Consider the following 12,994-nt stretch of genomic DNA (forward strand, 5'->3'; position numbering starts at 1 on the left):
AGTAAGGTATTCCACCATTTACTTAATCATTGTTTTATGTGATAGAAATTTGCAGGGTTTCCTGTTTTCACCATTAGAAACAATGTTGCCTTTAAAAGCTGTGTTTCCATATAAATCTTGCGCACAGAGAAAGTCTATCTGTAGGATGCATTTCTAGAGTGGAGTCGCTGGGTCAAATGAGGTACATATTTAAAATTCTGAAACTGTTTGCCAATTTGTCCAATTTACCCTCCTAATTAACATTGTATAAATTGTCCACCTTGAACCCTGGTCAAGACTGAATATTATTTTAAATTTCTGCCCATTCAATGGGCAGGGAAAAGGTATCTCAATGCTTTAATAGTCACTTCATACTTTTCCCTCATTTGCTTCTCTTCTTCTGTTAACTGGTCATTCATATTTCTTGCCCAAGGACTTTTGTTATTCACTTCTTTATCAAGGATAGTTAATACTTTGTCCATTGTATGTGTTCCAAATATTTCCTTCCATCTCTGACTTGCCTTTTAATTGTATGGGTTTTTTTTTTTTTAATATACAAAGTTTTACATTTTGAGATGTTGAAGCTTTCTATCTTTTTCTTTATGGCTTCTGGATTTTTTTACAGCTTCCTGATGAAGCCTTCCCATTCCATCAGCATAAAAACATTCGTCTTTGAAATCTTTTTAGAAAACGCTGACAATAGTGTATATAACACACATAACACACATATTGCTCTTTCCTATACAAGGATCTAAATTTTAACTTTGGAAAAACTGACTGATATGGACAATCATTTCTTTGTATTTTCTAGCTATAATAAACTGTAAAGCATTGAATTTATTCCCTTCAAATCATATTAGGAAATTAGACAACCTAGCTTACATCTAGGTTGATCACTGGCCATTCAGCTTCTCCATGTGAGGAATGTATTTCAGATTAATTCTTCAAAAACTGAGAAAACTCTTTGAGAACTCAAAAAAATTAGCTGTTTCCCCCAGTCAGAAACACTCCTTTTCACACAGGCATCAGCAGACTTAACCTTGATATAGGGCAGTAAATTTGCTAAGTGTAATCTTACATCAGAATTTTATTTATAGGTAAGGCATCTGAGGCCCAAAGAAGACACATTTTTTAAAACCAGGTTGAAGATGTGTGCATGCATGTGTATGTGCATGTATGTGTGCACATGTGTGTGTAGGAGAGAGTGGGACTGAGGGAAATAGGAATTGATGGGAGAAATAAGAGAAGGCATGGTGGAAGGTTTCCCAGGGGCCTCGTGTGAGCTGGCCCATGGAGACCTGACAAGGTGCCCCACCGAGACAAAGTGGAGAGTACATTCTAAGTGGAGGACAGAGCAGAAGAAAAGGAACAGAGGCAAGAAACCCAGAGCCATGTTCACAACTGGCAAGGTAAGGAGATACTGGTTCCTGGCACAGGCATGGTCCTGACCTGGCCGGCTGGCCACCCTATGGTTCCCTGAGGAGAACCACTTGCCTATAGGCCCTGAGGGGGAACATTCTCCACCCAACTCTACCTCTGTTGTGGATCATGCCAAGAAAGGATTGCCCAGTGATGAAATGATTGGGATTCAGACAATTGTTCAGTTAGTAGTAAATCAGTCATTGAAAATACAGACCGAGTGAGGCCATGAGGCAGCAGAGGGAGGAGCTCCATGGAGGACCACAGCCCTCAAATGGTCCTCAAATGACAGTGACAGAGCTCCCCACTTCACCTCCCTGAGCCTGGGGTTCTGCTGTAAACTGAGGGAACCTTCCTCCATTGTCTTCAAGGAATTTTCCAGAAGGCTCTAAATTCTATGAGTCTATGAGTCTATGACTCAATTTCCATGGAACAGAACATACTTAGAGTCCTACTTTTCTCTTTTGTAACAAGAGAAATTCTTGGCAACTGTTAAAGCCAAGCAAAGGAAACCAGAGTGCACATCAGCTGACTAATGTGCCTAAGGCAATTAAGTCAAAATATTTTTCAAATAGTATCGAAACAGCTCATCTCCCATTAACAAATACTTCTAGACTTTCCAGACTTGTCTTGCTTAGCCCAGCTGTAGAAACATCCCTATGTGTGCTGGCCATTAGGTGGAGAGTTTCCAACCTATGAGAATGAGCTGCAGATCAGCCACACCTGCGTGTGCTCAGGCACCAGAGGACAGGTGTCAACTTGGCCTCCTCAGCAGCCCCTATCTTTTCCCCACCTACTGCCAAACAGTACAGAAGGTGACTCTGAGGCTGCTCCTGCTCAGGCTGTGATGGGGTTGAACTCCATGGGGCTTTCTATCCCAGTGCTTCATTAGTTCTTATGCTGTACAAACATCACTCCAAGCACCACTTCTCAGCCTCACTAAGAATCTTGAGTCTCCCACCAAGTACTGTATATGTGCTTCAGGCAACCCTGTGTGGTCACTGTTGTGCCCATTCAAGTCTGAAAAACTTTGAGGCTGACTAAAGGACGGAACCAAAGGAGAGACTGAATGCAGGCTGGCCCTTCACACCACCCTGCCCTAGGAAAACTAACAAAGCCTCATGTGGACAGGACCGTCTCTGAGGCTCCTGTTCGCGGGCAGCATCCACTCTATCTTGTTTCAGTATTAAGCTTCTGTCACTTTAATGCATATTAATAGATGTGTTTGTCATTATTAAGGTGGAAGGTGGTTAGATCTCTGAAGGGAGGTGAGAAGTGAATAGGTCCTGGGGTGCAACACAATTGCACAGAAAACCTGGTTAAGAACTCAAACTCTAAAATTAAACAGACCCAGCTTTGGATTCCAGTTCCACCTCTTATTAGTGTGTCACCCTGGACAAGTTACGGCAAAAGGCCTCTTTTTCCTTACATATAATGCAGATAACAGTGCCTATCTCATAGGGGCTGCTGGGAGAATTAAGAAATAACACTTAACATATGTAAGCTACTATTATCAGCATCCACAGCAGGTGTGAGCACATCTTTTTATCCGTGCCAACTCGGCCTCTGGACTCACCGGCATGTTATCTGGGATCAAACAGACAGTTGTTTCCAGCCTTCTCTAATCACCAGCACTGGACTGTCCTGACTGTCTGACTTTAGGTTTAGTTCAGGCAGCTGTGACCATTAATGACACAATGACAATGTAAAAATATGTATTGTACATATACATCGTAATACAAAATGAAAAGGCAGAATTTAGGATGATGCACATCACCTAGGTAAATGAACACAACGGGATCCTAGGAGGCATATAGAGACTAAGTATTACTAGTTGGTGTTTCGTGGTGAAAGAGTTATTGTTTGATTTCAGTGAAAAGCTGATGAAAAAGGATCGTTTTTAAATGAGAGCTGTGGATAAGATCTGTAGTTTCATCAACCTCTTTTTTTTCTGTCCCCTCCCCATGATGGCCACATGTTTTTCAATATTCTTACACTGTTTACCAGTAAACTGATTAATTCTGTGTATTATTCTTCCATTTCAATACTGATCCAAATTTTAATCAACAATCCATATTTATAAGGAGTTCACAATGACGTTATAAAATCAAGTCACTGCCGCAGGTGTGATAGTAAGCATAGCTGAGCAAGCAAGAAACAGTCAGTGGCTTCATTTCCGTAGTCAAGGGCACTCACATTCAAGGTCAACCTCATTCTAAAGGTAGTGGAAAGTGAGACCTTGTACCAGCTCTAGTAACAATGTCTACGGTTAGACCAATCCTGTGTCAGAAACTCCTATATGTCATCCACAGCCAATCAGAACGTGGAGTCAGCATGAAACCTTCCATACAGGGTTGCAATTCCAAACAAAAGCAAAGAAACTTGATGGTTTGGGTAGCTTTTGTATTTTCATCCTGGGTAAATGCATAGTTTCTGTTAAGCCTTTTCAAATGCTGAAAATGGCCCCTGGCTCCCATGGGTTCCTTTGCAGATGGCATGAGCCCAGGTCAGCTCCACCTAGCAGAGTGCTGGTAAGACAACTGATCATCCCTAATCATTACCTTCTTAATCACAGTTCTAAAAGGGCAGAGGCATTTGGGATTGAGGGAAGGGTTAGTGTACCAGAAAATCCTAGGAAACATCTTCAGCACACAAATGACCCAGCCCACCCCTATCCATCTTGAGGCTTATGATTGAGGAGTTTCATAACTGATGGATTGGAAGACATTTTTTTAATTCCCCAGTCATCATAAGCCTATATGTGCACAACCACACACACAACTACCCCACCCCCAAACACACACACATACCCTGCCCCAGGGCCCACCCTGGAACTGAGATTCACTGGTGTAAAACAACTTGGACCATTAGGAATGCATTACACTTTAAAAACACACATGTGGCTTGGTGTGGTGGCTCACGCCTGTAATCCCAGCACTTTGGGAGGCCGAGGTGGGTGGAAAACGAGGTCACGAGTTCAAGACCAGCCTGGCCGAGATGGTAAAACCCTGTCTCTACTAAAAATTCAAAAAATTAGCCGGGCGCGGTGGCAGGCGCCTGTAATCCCAGCTACTTGGGAGGCCGAGGCAGGAGAATCGCTTGAACTCAGAGGGTGGAGGTTGCAGTGAGCCGGGACTGCACCACTGCACTCTAGCCTAGGTGACAGAGTGAGACTTCATCTCAAAAAACAAACAAACAAAAAAAACACATGCATACACAGAAAGAGACAATGGAATCACGAGGAATTCAGGTGGAGCTATAGTACCAGTTATTCCCTGGCACCAATAACTAGTTAATATAGTCTACACCTACCTTACAAGGCACCACGTTAGAGGCAAGTGCTTTCTAACAGGCTATTGCTGTGTAACTACATCAAAGAAGGGCAAGTCTCTATCAAGGTCAATGAACTACTTTAGATATTTTAAATGAGGAATCAGAAATGGGCAGCTGCTTCCACAGACACAGGGCACAATGAGACCATGTCCTGCTCCCGATCTTCACTATACATGCCTGCACTGTTTGCCCTTGAGTTGTGGCCTTACCTCCTGGGACATGGTCCTAACCCCCCAACTCAGATCCTAGGTACAGAGCTGGCCCCCGCCAGGGCCTCCATGGACATCCATTCCTGAAGGTCTGTGCCATTGCTTTCTAAAGGCCAAAAGGAGAGCAGAAGGCAGAAATGAGGGGTAAGGAAGAAAGGCAAGTGGAATAAAAAAGAAAAGTGAATGCATAAAGGAACAAGAAAAAAGTGTTTCTCGGCAGATTGGGGAAAATAAGCACAAGGAGCATTTCATAACCAGAAATACAAGTACACAGCATGGAACCACACTGTCTAATCTAATTCTGGAGGTGCTATAATCTGATGGCTGTATTGGGGCTCCATTTGACATTTCAAAGAAATAAACGCTGTAAAATTGTGATCTTGATGTTTTTCTGTTCACAGGTCCAATAACTGCCTAACAGCAGTATCCTGCTCTTTCCAGATGATTAGTGTTGAGTTTGTTGTGGGTTTTTTTCTTCCAGCTTATGTGAGTCCTCAGAGAGCACTGTCTGCCAAAGCAAAACGCCAAAACAGGAGCAGAACTTTCTGGCCATCCATGTGCAATTAGGAGCCCATTAAATACCACTCAGATAACTCAACACCCAAAATCATCCTCCATGGTGCAGCTGACAGCTGAGGCTAACTGGAAAAAACACCAGGTCAGGAGCAGCCTCACTGGGTCTGGATCTGTCAAATGAGGACCATGATGGTAAAACCCCACCCCTCAACTTGTTGGGAGGAAGAATAAATGGGACGGCACTTCATACCCTGTCAATTTAGGCAGTGACAGCACAGGAACATCATAATTAACCACACTGCTCTCTCCCCATGGATCTTCATGATGGAGTAAATTACGCCAAGAAATATTACCACTTGTTCTCAAAAGATCCTATTGATTTGGCAGTTACTCTATTTAAATACAAAGATATAATGGTTATTTATTTCTTCAGAAAATACAGGTATTTTTTTCTCCAAAAACATTATGATTGCCATTTTAATTTCTGTGGTAAAGAACACCTTTAGGTACTGGGCAGTGCATGACCCAGTCCAGTAAAGCAGCAGGAATTCTTCTTGGAAAAAAGGGCCATAGAGATCCAAGTCAAACGCAGTCCTGATCTGTGAAGATGTATCAGAGGGACCCTGAACCAACGAGAACAACGATCAACGTTTATAACTGCCAGCCCTCTAGCTAAGCACTTTACCAACATTATAACGCTATCTCATCTAAGCCTCACAATTCTGCCAGGTAGGTACTATCATCATTTCCACATTTAATACACGAGGAAAAAGAAAGTGGTTTAGGCAACTCACCAAGGTAACAAAGCTACTAACTAGCAGAGCTAGGACTCAGGCTCCGAGGCCATCCTCTTAACCACTGTGCGGCACTGCCTCATGCAGATATTTCCATTGACAAACCAATCTGGAGCCAACGGAAGCTTTCTGCAGGCGCTCTGTGCTCCAAGAAAGTGTTCCATCCACTCAGTACTTATTGAGCACATCACTGGAAAGACAAAGACTTTCACCCTATCTACCCAGGGGGAACATCAATTCTGGGGGACCTTGAGTGTAAAGACAACTCAGGCAAGCACTGAAAGGTGCTTTTAAAGTCACAGTAATTCACAGACAAGGCTACAAAGCACTTTTGTCTATTGTGATAGGCTCCTCAAAACTTGTTTGGGGTAAAAAGCTGCCTGTTAGGGATATATGTTCCATACTGTGAAGACTTTCTTACAAAACAGTAAACCACAGTTTATAGCAAAAAGAAACCCAGTAGGCCTAGGTCATCCCTGAGTATGACCCATCCTATTCTGCTCCTCTAATTCATTGCTATACATAAGTAAATGTTCTACTACAAGTACTAAAATCATAAAAACTCCCAAATTCTGCACATCCCTTTTTGAGTGCTATGGGAATATATTTCCATCTTTAGGGAAGTTGGTTACATTAGCCTAGGACTTTACCGAGACACAAACAAGCTATATCAGATGAGCTTTCCTATGAAATTCCATCTGTAGCAAATGTTCATCCATATTACTGTTACCTGGTGACTTTGTTGATGACTCTGTCTTCCCCTTTACACTGGCCACCTCAGGCAGCTGCTACACAGATTTTTCCCTATGTAAACTCCTCCTTGAAACAGCAATCTAAATGGCTCAAGGTACAGCCGGCCCTCCATACCCACAGGTTCCACATCCGCAGATTCAACCAACTACAGATCGAAAATATTTAGGGAAAAAAAATACAACCAAAAAATAATACAAATTTTAAAAACAATACACAGTATAACAGCTATTTACACAGTATTTACATCTTATTAGATATTACAGGTAATCTAAAGATTATTTAAAGTATATATGAGGGCTGGGCCCAGTGTAATCCCAGCACTTTGGGAGGCTGAGGCAGGAGGATCACTTGAGCCCCAGGAGTTTGAGACCAGCCTGAGCAACACGGTGAGACCCCGTCTCCACAAAAAGTTTAAAAAATTTTCCTTCCTCCCTCCCTTCCTTTTCTTCCCTCTGTGGCCCAGGCTGGAGTATAGTCGGCTCGCTGCAGACTCCCTGCCTCCGGCTCCCGTGATTCTCCTGCCCCGGCCTGCTGGGATTGCCGGCGCGCGCCACCACCTCTGCCTGCTTTTTCTCCTTTGGCTGGAGGCGCACTTTCGCCATGTTGGCCAGGCTGGTCTCCAGCTCCTGACCGCGAGTGGTCTGCCCGCCTCGGCCTCCCGAGGTGCTGGGACTGCAGACGGGGTCTCGCTCACTCGGTGCTCTGTGTTGCCCAGGCTGGAGTGCGGTGGCGTGGTCTTGGCTCGCTGCAGCCTCCACCTCCCAGCCGCCTGCCTTGGCTTCCCAGGGTGCTGGGATTGCAGCCTCTGCCCGGCCGCCGCCCCGTCTAGGAGGTGGGGAGCGTCTCTGCCTGGCCGCCCATCGTCTGGGATGTGAGCAGCGCCTCTGCCCGGCCGCCCCGTCTGGGAAGAAGTGAGGAGCGCCTCTGCCCGGCCGCCCCGTCTGGGAAGAAGTGAGGAGCGCCTCTGCCCGGCCGCCCCGTCTGGGAAGAGGTGAGGAGCGCCTCTGCCCGGCCGCCCCGTCTGGGAAGAAGTGAGGAGCGCCTCTGCCCGGCCGCCCCGTCTGGGAAGAAGTGAGGAGCGCCTCTGCCCGGCCGCCCCGTCTGGGAAGTGAGGAGCGCCTCTGCCCGGCCGCCCCATCTGGGAAGTGAGGTGCGCCTCTGCCCGGCCGCCCCGTCTGGGAAGTGAGGAGCGCCTCTGCCTGGCCGCCCATCGTCTGGGATGTGAGGAGTGCCTCTGCCCGGCCGCCCCGTCCGGGTAGTGAGGAGCCCCTCTGCCCGGCCGCCACCCCGTCTAGGAAGCGAGGAGCGTCTCTGCCTGGCCGCCCCATCTGGGAAGTGAGGAGCGCCTCTGCCTGGCCGCCTCGTCTGGGATGTGGGGAGTGCCTCTGCCTGGCCGCCCCGTCTGGGAGGTCTACCATGGAGGCCAGAAGCAATGTGGGGGCTGGACGTGGTGGCTCACGCCTGTAGTCCCAGCACTCTGGGAGGCCGAGGCGGGTTGATCACTTGAGGCTAGGAGTTTGAGACCAGCCTGGCCGACATGGTGAAACATATGAAAAATACAACAGACAAACCAACCAACCAACCCAGCGACAACAAAACAGGTCTACCCTGGAGTCATACTCTAATTTTTTCTATTTTCCTCCCTTTATCCCACTTTCTTTTTCTTCCTCTTCCTTCTCCTTCTTCTTTGTCAAATAGAGGATTGAGTTATCATTGATCCACACAAAGTCCCTCTCTCATTTATTTTCTTTAATTCCCACCCCCCATTTCTATTCCCCGTCTTCCCATGTGCAACCTTCCTAATATGTTTGATATGCATCTTTTTGTTTGTATGTATTTTTAGAAAATGTTTATTGTTTTGTGTGCAAAAAAAAATTAATAATAAAAAAAGAAAAAAAATTAGCTGGGTGTGGTGGCTCACGCCTGTAGTCCCAGCTACTTGGAGGCTGAGTGGGGAGGATCACCTGAGCCCAGGTTGACACTGCACTCCAGCCTGAGCGACAGAGCAAAACCCTGTCTCAAAAAATTAATTAATTTAAAAATAAAGTATATGGGAGGATGTGCACAGGTTATATGCAAATACAACACCACTTTATACAAGCGACTTGAGCACTCTCCGATTTTGGTATCCATGGGGGATCCTAGAACTAATCTCCTATGGATACCGAGGGACGATTACACTACAATACAGGAATTAACTTAAAAATAACACTTAGTTAAAGATAAACTCTTATTTTTCCCTCAATTTATTATGCACACAAACATTTGGAGTTAGCTATAGATCTATGGCTCTCTTAATTTCACAATTTATTCACTGTTAAAGGTCTGTTTGCACAAACATTTTAATGTAAGCCAAATCTTGACAGCTGGACACGTGGAATTTGAGCTCTGAGAGTGGAGGCAATGATTGAATATTCCGGACTTATTTGTTTCCTGTCTTATAATTTGCAAAGTGGTGCAGTACTCAGATTGACCTCAGGGAGCTTAGAGAGGGGTGACGAGCGAGACAATCACATAATCAATGCAAGAACTAGGAAATGATGTGAAGGGCACCAAGAGATCACAGTCAACAGGGAAACCTGATCCATTTTGAGTATTAATCACAGAGAGGCCCCTTGAACAAGTGGGCATTGGGCTGACATCTCCAGGATGAGTTGAGCTGGCTAAGTGATGGCAGCGTGAGCATTCCAGAAACGAGAAGGGTAAGAGCAAGGGCCTGAGGCAGGCGCAGAGCCTCATGAGGGAATCTGAAGCAGCTTCTGGGGGGTGAGTATTATACACACAGTATGAGACAGGAGTGGGGCAGGGGCTGGGTCATGCAGTGCCTTGAAGGCCACATTGAGGATCTAGCCTTTATCCTAAGGGAAAGGAGGAACAAGTGAAGGCTTATTGTATGTGGTCTGGAGACAGGTATGGAGGTGACTAGATGCGTATTTTGAAAAGCTTATTCTGGCTGTAGTGTGGAAAATAAACTGGAAAGAGGCAAGAAGGGGTTCAGGAAGGTCAGTTAGACTCTAACAACATTTTAAGTGAGAGACAATGGCAGCCCAGACTAGTGGGGTGGCTGTGGAGATGGATGAAGGGATTTGAGATTAGGAGATGAAATGCATGGAACTTGATGGGTTGCCAATCGGAGTAAAGAAGAAGGTGTTCTTAAGCCCTAGGTTTTGGGCTACAAGACTGCAAGGACAGGCTCCCATTCACCAAGTCTGGGAATTTGAGAAGGGCTGGGTTTCAGGGAACACGGTAGGTTCAGTTTGGGACATTTTATTCTGAGATACTTGGTGACCTCCCAGTGTGAGTATCAGAAAGGTGTTTAAAGTTCTGGTTCAATAACTGATACTATTACATGTCCACCCAGATAGGAGACTAAGAGTTCCTTACAAATAACCTACAACCAGCAGAAAAATAACTTGTTGAATGACGAAGTATTTTCATCACTGTTAAAAGTCATGAACTTCTAACAAAACTGCATAAGCAACATCCATAATAAAAACAATTTCAGCCAGGCACGGTGGTTCATGCCTGTAATCCTAAGACTTTGGGAGGCCGAGGTGGGAGAATCACGACGTCAGGAGTTCAAGACCAGCCTGGCCAACATGGTGAAACCCCGTCTCTACTAAAAACACAAAAATTAGCTGGGCATGGTGGTGGGCACCTGTAATCTCAGCTACTCAGGAAGCTGAGGCAGGAGAATCGCTTGACCCTGGAGGTGGAGGTTGCAGTGAGCCGAGATTGTGCCATTGCACTCCAGCCTGGGCGACAGTGCGAGACTCTGTCTCAAAATAAATAAATAAAATAAAATTAAATAAGACCATTTCAAAACTGTCTGTGTAAGTTCAATTTTTTAAAATATATCTTTCAAGAGAAAGTTAATTCCATCTGCTATTCAAGATAAAAATTATTTAAATTTTGGCATTCTAATTTAAACCAGTGTATCAGTCTGTTCTCATGCTGCTTTGAAGGAATACCCAAGACTTGGTAATTTATAAAGAAAAGAGGTTTAATTGACTCACAGTTTCACATGGCCGGGGAGGCCTCGGGAAACTTACAATCATGGCAGGAGACACCTCTTCACAGGGCAACAGGAGAGAGAATGAGTGCCAGGCGAAGGGGGAAGCCCCTTATAAAACCATCAGCTCTTGTGAGAACTCACTCACTATCACAAGAACAGCATGAGGGTAACCACCCCCAGGATTCAATTACCTCCCACCAGGTCCCTCCCATGACATGTGGGGATTATGGGAACTACAATTCAAGATGAGATTTGGGTGGGGACACAGCCAAACCATATCAACCAGGCAGCAAACAAGAAACTTAAAAATGGAGAAAGAAAAATAACTGTTCCTTAAAATGAGCAAAGCAGGGTCTTTGCATCACCTAAAAAGCTCACTGATATGCACCAATTCACTAAAAGGTTTGAGATAACTGTAAAAAAAAAGGAATTAGCTTTTATTGAAGATTTATGTCCCAGACACTTCAAGACACCCCTCATTTAATCTTCATGGCCCTATGAGGCAAAAATTATGCTTCCATTTTCTGAATAAGGAAACTGAGTCAGAGAAATTGAATAATTTGCCTATGGCTTAACTACTAATAAGGGCTGAAACAGAAATCAAACAGGTCTAGGCAACTCCTTTTACCAATGCCCAAGACAGAGAAGGGACGAAGCTGCCATTTCCTTGGTGCCAGTCTTCTGCCTTGGAGGTCAAATGATGGGATGTTTATTTCCAAGTTTTTTCTGTTATTACCTGCAATTAAGCAGTTATGTTCTTAGTATCGAAATAACCTTAATTTTTAAAGAGCTGTCTTTGTCAATTCAATCCTCTCTGCTTCATCTTCTTAAAAGAGTTTTACCTAGACATATAATCATACCCAAAAAAGCTTTGTAAGTTTAGTTATAACTGTTCGCAGAATTTAGATCAAAATGTAAACTCAAACCTGGAAAATACAAATGTTTGTTTTCTGTCAAATGCTTACTGCATGTTTCCAACCCAAATCCACTAAAATGATGATGAATAAACTAACCCTAACTTACAAAAAAATCTTCAAAAGCAACTTATTTTCTTAAGGAAATAATGCTGGCCCGGCATGGCGGCTCACACCGGTAATCCCAGCACTTTGGGAGGCAGAGGCAGGCAGATCACCTGAGGTCACGAGTTCGAGACGAGGCTGGCCAATACGGTGAAACTCCGTCTCTACTAAAAATACAAAAATTAGCCGGGTGTGGTGGCAGGCACCTGTAATCCCAGCTACTTGGGAGGCTGAGGCAGGAGAATTGCTTGAACTTGGGAGGCAGAGGTGGCAGTGAGCCAAGATCATGCCACTGCACTCCAGCCTGGGCAACAGAGTGAGACTCTGTCTCAAAAAAAAAAAAAAAAAAAATGAAGAGAAGAGAAATAATGCTATCTGGTAAGTTCCTTACCAGGCCACAAAAGGTTAACAACTTGAATTGTTAAATAAGGACTCTATGTGTGCTAACAGGAAATATCACAAGTCCTTACAGATGGTAAGTATGTGCACTGCCTAGAAATGCATAAATGAAATCATGATAAATGAGGGGGAAAATACAAACTAGTAAGTACACTGATTATACAATGTTTAAAAATGTAAATGAATGCCTGCTATGGTAGGGTCATATGAAGCTTAACTTTCCTCTATGATCTTTATATATACAGATGTATATAAGTATGGGTATATGCAGGGGTGTGTGTGTGTGTGTGTGTGTGTGTGTGTGTGTGTGTGTGTGTGTAAAGCTCTTTGTTAATAAATGTTTAAAAGCCTATTCATCCTCCAGGAACCTAAGATAACAGCACTTGTCACTGCCCACCCACGGGCCAACCCACGACACCCTGTCCTGGCTCAGACACTGGGCAAGGTGACTGAGGGGACACTTAAGAGGAAGAGGGTGGAGGTGGAGTTACGAAGAGGACGGAACAAGCAGGGCTGTCCTCAGGCAGGTCAGACAGGCGCCTGGTGCAGTAGAAAGAG

General features: G+C 44.6%; 1 protein-coding gene across 5 annotated transcripts in view; it reads right to left on the reverse strand.

Annotated features, from left to right (window-relative positions):
* The window catches only part of TEX2 (testis expressed 2), a 120,441-nt gene that overhangs the window by 84,091 nt on the left and 23,356 nt on the right, over positions 1–12,994 (reverse strand). The window contains exon 1 of one of the 5 annotated variants that reach the window (XM_055255855.2): positions 1,616–1,750. The exons of the other annotated variants lie outside the window; for them this stretch is intronic. The gene's annotated coding sequence lies outside the window, so the exon portion shown is untranslated. Of the gene's footprint in view, positions 1–1,615; positions 1,751–12,994 lie in introns of those variants that run through there. 5 annotated transcript variants of the gene reach the window in all.

Source organism: Symphalangus syndactylus, chromosome 20, assembly GCF_028878055.3.
Source record: "Symphalangus syndactylus isolate Jambi chromosome 20, NHGRI_mSymSyn1-v2.1_pri, whole genome shotgun sequence".
Lineage (NCBI taxonomy): Eukaryota > Metazoa > Chordata > Mammalia > Primates > Hylobatidae > Symphalangus > Symphalangus syndactylus.